Raw genomic sequence first — 6,394 nt, forward strand, 5'->3', positions numbered from 1 at the left:
CGCCTTTTAAGCTTAATAACTTTACCCGTTAGGCACACGAAAACAGTTTATCTATCACTTTCCAAAGGTTGAATCAATTTTCATTTGAAAAGATTTTGAAGCTTCTAAAAAGCTGTAAACTGAATATTAATATAATTTCCTAGGGAGTTGCATAATATACACGTGTTAAGAGTTCAGTAACCCCGGTCACTTTAAGCTTTCAGGTAAATGGCTATCCAGTATGACCACAAGTGGTTAACCGGACCAAACATGTATGAAAACAGATGTCCTTCCAGCTCAGGGTTACCGACATAATTTTAAGTGAAAAAATATGAAACACAAAACACATCATAATCGCCCCGGTTGCTTTCAGTCGTTGGATAAATGGCTATCCTGTGAAACCAGTGGCGAAGCTTGGGCTTAGTCACGAGGGTGACCGAAGTCACGGACTCAAATATTTTCAGGTCGAAGATTCGGTTCGTTTCGGTGATTCGATTCGGGTCGGGTCGGATCAAACAATATGACATCTATATATCTATTTTTTCTTCATTTATTCAAACAATTGTTCTTACAATAATAAAAACAAAATAATTTTTTAACCAACAAATACCTAAACTATTCATGATGACGTGAGAGAAGGGTGAGTAGGGATAAGCAAATTCGGTATTGATACCGATACCGGTACCGAAATCGGTACAGATTTGGTACCGTTAGTACCGAATAGATACCAAAGTTTTGAGCTTTGGTACCGGTATATCTCAAATTTTACCTTCAATACCGGTATCGAACTGAATATTTTGGTATCGCAACTGGCATTGGCAAGGTACCGATCTTATCCCTAAGGGTACGTGAATACCTAGAAGAAGAATAGAAAAGACCTAAAATATTTATAAAAACAAATCCTTTACTATTCGACTACTATTATGTAACTTTTGTTTATAAATATTGTGACGTTTTAGAAAAAAAACCAAACGATGGTTATTATTTTTAAAAAAAAATCAGTAGTGACCGATGAATTTTGGAAAAATACATCGGGGGTGACCGCGCTTAATACCTATTAAAAATTTTCAAGAAAAATCGCGATATTTATCCTACTAACGGAGAAAACGGCAGTGGCCGGGGCCACCCCCGGTCCCCACATAGCTTCGCCCTTGTGTGAAACTACAAGTAGAACACCGGACCAACCATATACAAGTATATGTCCTTCAAACTTGAGCAACCGACAAATTATAAGCGAGAATGAATCTTGAAAAACAATTTTTTTAATTTTTGACATTTTGATTTTTCTTAAATAATAAAAACAACGCACACACACTATTTTTGTCTTTTTGATTTTTCTCCCCCTAAATTTGTGCAAAAATAAACCAATATGTACAAATTTATACCCAAAAAGACTTAATCCTCGAAAGGAAGCATCTTAAGAAAACCCACAAACACATTAAATTTTGTTGTTCCGACCGGTTTTGTAAATAAGTCCGCCACATTGTTGTCAGTGTGGACTTGTTCAAGATGAAGCAATTTTCGATCGAAACAGTCACGAATAAAATGAATTTTAATATCGATGTGCTTGGTTTTAGAGTGTTGAACTGGATTTTTCACAATTGCAATGGCCGCATCATTATCACAAAAAATAGGAGTGTCAAGAAATTCCAAACCGTAATCCAGCAATTGGTTTTGCATCCAGATAACCTGAGAGCAGCAAGCAGATGCGGCAACATACTCCGCTTCGGTGGTCGAGGTAGACACCGTCTTTTGTTTCTTACACTGCCATGAAATGAGACGGTCTCCTAAGAACTGGCAACCAGCTGACGTGGATTTCCTGTCAATGTCATCTCCACCATAATTGCTATCAGCAAAAGCATAAAGATCAAATTCTGATTGTTTGGAATACCAAAGACCTAACTTTGGTTGTCCCTTCAAATATCTAAAAATACGTTTAATAGCCATTAAATGAGAGAATTTAGGATTAGCCTGGAAACGAGCACATTGGCAGACTGCAAACATGATGTCAGGAAGACTGGCTGTGAGATACATCAGAGACCCGATCATTGATCGATAGTACGTTTGATCTACGGGACTTCCTTCAGGATCAGATGACAGTAGTGGCCTTTCTGCTATGGGAGTGTTGGCACTCTTGGAATCTTGAAGTTCAAACTTTGCCAACATATCTTCAACATACTTCCCTTGATGCAGTAAAATTCCCGTCGAGCTTTGGCGAACATGTAGCCCTAGAAACGTTGCCATTTCACCCAACGAACTCATCTCAAATCTCTTCTTCATTACACCATCTAATTCTGTGGACAACTCTGCGTTGGTGGAACCAAAAATGATATCATCGACATAGATCTGGACGAGAATCAAATCTTTTCCGACAGTTTTCCGGAACAAGGTTTGGTCGATGGTTCCACGCATGTAGCCATGATCAAGAAGATGCGCGGTCAATGTAGCATACCACGCTCGGGGAGCATGATATTACCCGTATAATGCTTTGTCTAGCTTGTAGACGTGATTTGGTTTCTTAGAATCAACAAAACCCGGTGGCTGATGAACATAAATCTCTTCCTTAACTTCACCATACAGAAATGCAGTCTTAACATCCATCTGATACACTATGAACCCCATGTATGATGCGTAGGCCAGAAAAATTCTAATGGCCTCAAGTCTAGCCACAGGGGCATAGATTTCAGTGTAATCTAATCCCTCAACCTGACGAAAACCATGAACTACCAACAGTGCCTTATTTCGAACAATATCCCCTGTATCATCTTGCTTGTTTCGGAAAACCCATCTTGTATCAAGAGCTTTCTTTCCATCTGGTAACTTAACCAATCTCTGTCGGTCCCTTGGATTTCACCTTGATCTTAATCATTCATGTCATACCTCACACAGATTAATCGTGTTGACAAGAGAGTTAATGACGGGTTACTATATTTAGAAAGATATCCGTTTGTTAAAGGCGGAATCAATAACAAACATACGGTTGCAATGAATAATCACAGGTAGAAGGCACACTCAAAATTCACTCAAAAGATTTCCATTTATATAATGTTAATCATACAAAAGGATAATCGATTTAGGGTTTTCTAGGAATCCTAAGACAGCCGTCACACAATATTCTCTCAATAAATGAGTCTGTCTTATCCGTATTGTGTGTTCTGCCTCTCCTCTGGCGGCGTACCCTAAATATTCTATTTATAGGCCTGCCAACCAAGGACAGCTGTCATTCCTTCTAGAAACCCTATCCGATAATACATATTCAAATTACATATTCAAAATAAACTAAGTGTAAAACAAGTCTTCCGGGTAGGCTTTGCATCAATCTTGTCTTTCCGAGTATGCTCGGCCATCCTTCATAACTTGGTAACATAGAAGTGTGCTCGGGATCAGTTTCCAGGTAGACTTTACTTAAAGAATATTTTACCAAGTAAAATATTCACCGAGTAGACTTCAGTCTTCTTGACTTTGCCAGACTTTGCCCGACAACTCCTTACGAGCAACCTTGTTCTTCGATGGTCCATTTCAACTCTTTGCTATAATATAACTTATTAGCAAAGTGTACTCGGTAGTACAGTTCTTTGCTTGAGTTGAACCTTGCCCGATGTTACTTAGAGATATATTCCATTTATACATCAAGCATGCTCGGTCCATAATTATTAAAGAATACCTTGCCCGGTCTTCCAATCACTTGGCTTCATGGACTTGGTTAACCAAACCTTACTCGGAAGAGTAAAATACTTGGTCTTGAAGAACAAACCTGCTTGACAAAGTGAACCTTGCTCGGAGATACCAAATCAGTGATCCTTACTCGGGAATGCACTAAATTAGTATACCTTGCCCGGATATCCACTTAAGAAGACTAATTGAAGTAAACCTTGCCCGGGAGGCAAAATCTCATACCCGGCTAAGTAAAAGCTTGCTCGGATCCCAAGGTGTGCTTGGATTCAATACTTAGCAGATTCTGAATAGGTTGAGAAGATTCCAATCTTCCATATTCTTCATTTAGGTCAAATCTCCTCATTTGGGTCAAACTCTTGACCCAACAATCTCCCCCTAGATTGGAACACCTCAGCTGACCCAAAACACTCTATGGTTACATACACTTAGCAAAATACATATCAAATTCAAGGTCAAATTTCATAATCAAATTACATAAACAAAATTACATAATCAGTAAGTTGTCCGAAGACATTACAAAACAAAGCCTAATCTTGAAATTCTTCATTTCAGCCAAAGATGCTTGTTTAATTTTCTTGCTCAACCAAGAATCTTAACAGTTCTGATTGCTTAGCACTTGTAGGCCTTTGCCTTTCTTTGTAATCAGAGAGATACAGTGCTGCAATCACATTCAATTGCCATAGATTGAATTTTCTTTTAGAGAAGATCTTCACAATCTCTCCATTTTCCATCATAACATTCAGATGTTCAGTCCTGGAATCATAGAATATTCCACTTGGCATAACATTGTGGTTGACTGAAGGGTTTTTGGCTTTTACAGCAACCTTGAAAAAGGGTTTATCCATCTTCAAGTGCATCTGCTTTGGTTCTTCCTGAGTAGACACAGACATCTTCCTTTTCTTTGTATTGTTCTGTTTTGAGAGCACGGATGTTGTCTGTTTGCAGAATTCCTCTACTTTGAATTTCCCTTTTATTGTCATCCTTGATAGATCAACCATCTTTTTGGATATTCCTTTGTTCTTACCAACCAGAGACTGAGCGGCTCCCTTCTTCAATTTCAATTGTTGTCCTTTCATTTTCTTGAAGTGGCTCAAAATCTCTTTTCTTATCATTACTCTTACATAATCAAAAGGAATTCCATTCTTAACCAAAAATTTTGGTTTACCACCATATTTGCTTAAGAATTTTTGAATTTCCACTTCTTGATCCAAATCATCTTTCAATTTCAAATCTTTTAGTTCATTGTCTTGAGTATTCTTTTCTTTACTTAAAACCTTTGAAATCTTACCAATGACAGTGTCTAGTTTCTCCTTTATCTCATTCTCTGGTTCTTCTTGCTTAATTAGTTTGAGCAGAGAGACTACCACACCATTTGGAATTTCTTGATCATTCAAGCATTTTTCAATCAGCTCTTGAGGCACATCCTTCTGATTAACATTCTTCACTTCATCTTTTATCCTTTTCTCATCTTCAAACATTTTGAACAAATTTTCTTGTTCTTCAAAGTCTTTATCAGAAATCATTTGACTTAAAATTCTCTGTCATGAATTTCTGTCATTCTTTGCATATTGACTCTTTTGGCTTCTGATTCAGATTCATTCATTTATGAGTCCATTGTATTCTCCTTCTGAGAGTTTAAGGTCTGAATTTCATCATCCTCTTGAGCAATTTCTTTCCCTTTCAATTTCTTTCTTTCCTCAAGATCTTTCTTTTCATCTTCTGGAACATTGTCAGCTTCATCGTCTGAGCTGTTCTTTTCATAAATTGAGAGAAGCTTCAGCGAATTCTCCCCCTGAATCAGTGATTTCTCCCCCTGTTTTGGGGCAGCTGAGATCTTCTCAACCTCAGACATTAAGGTTTGAACTCGTTGCAATGCTTTCTTCAGTTCTTCAGAAAGATGATGTTTGTAGGAATTGGAATTACTTGGAGTTGGATCCATTGCTGATTTTCTGTTATATCAATGAACACACAATTATCAGTTAGATCTCAAAGTAAGTATGTAAGAAAAAATTAAGATATAAATAACATTTCAATTCAAACCGTTGTCTTGAATGATATTGAAATCTGCACAAAAACACAAATGTGAGTTACACTTGAAATGTGAAGTTTCAATTTTGAATAGCATATGCAGGTCTTCTTTTAATAAGAGTTAAGACAAATGTAAGGTACATATCTGTAGCTTTATCAGAAAAGAGTTATGAATAAAGGTCTGCATATTTTGCTTTTCCTCAGCATGTCAGATAAAGAAAGAATCTTTAAAAGTGTTTTGTCTTTTATCTCTTAAATTTCTTATCTGTTTCAAGAATGGTTTGCTTTGTGATACCAGATTTGCAGTGGAAGAAGAGAGAGAGGGAAGTAATGTTAAATTTTGTTTTTCAAACTCCATCATTTATACCTTTTGAAAGTGGGTTTTAAATGCTTTTTGTCATTTTGTGAAATATTATCTATCAGCCAGTAACATTATCCACTTGATATATTAAAAAAAAACATTTAATTTCATTTAAGTTCATAAGACCTTACTCGAAAGATTAGTATATCCAAAGTCTACTCGGTATACTTCCACTTACAAACCTTACTCGGTCAAACTTTACTTTTTAAAAAAAATTTCTTTTTCGGATGTACGAAGTTTGCCCGAATTTGTCTATTTATAAACCTTGCTCGATCAAGTAAATTAATTTAAAGTTAAGACATGATGAAGAAAGCTTACCTGAAGTACTAGATTTCTTGAGAAATTAATCAC

Source organism: Bidens hawaiensis, unplaced genomic scaffold, assembly GCF_021521415.1.
Source record: "Bidens hawaiensis isolate Kalapana, Puna unplaced genomic scaffold, B.hawaiensis_p1.1 tig00017264_1, whole genome shotgun sequence".
In the NCBI taxonomy this organism is placed as follows: domain Eukaryota; kingdom Viridiplantae; phylum Streptophyta; class Magnoliopsida; order Asterales; family Asteraceae; genus Bidens; species Bidens hawaiensis.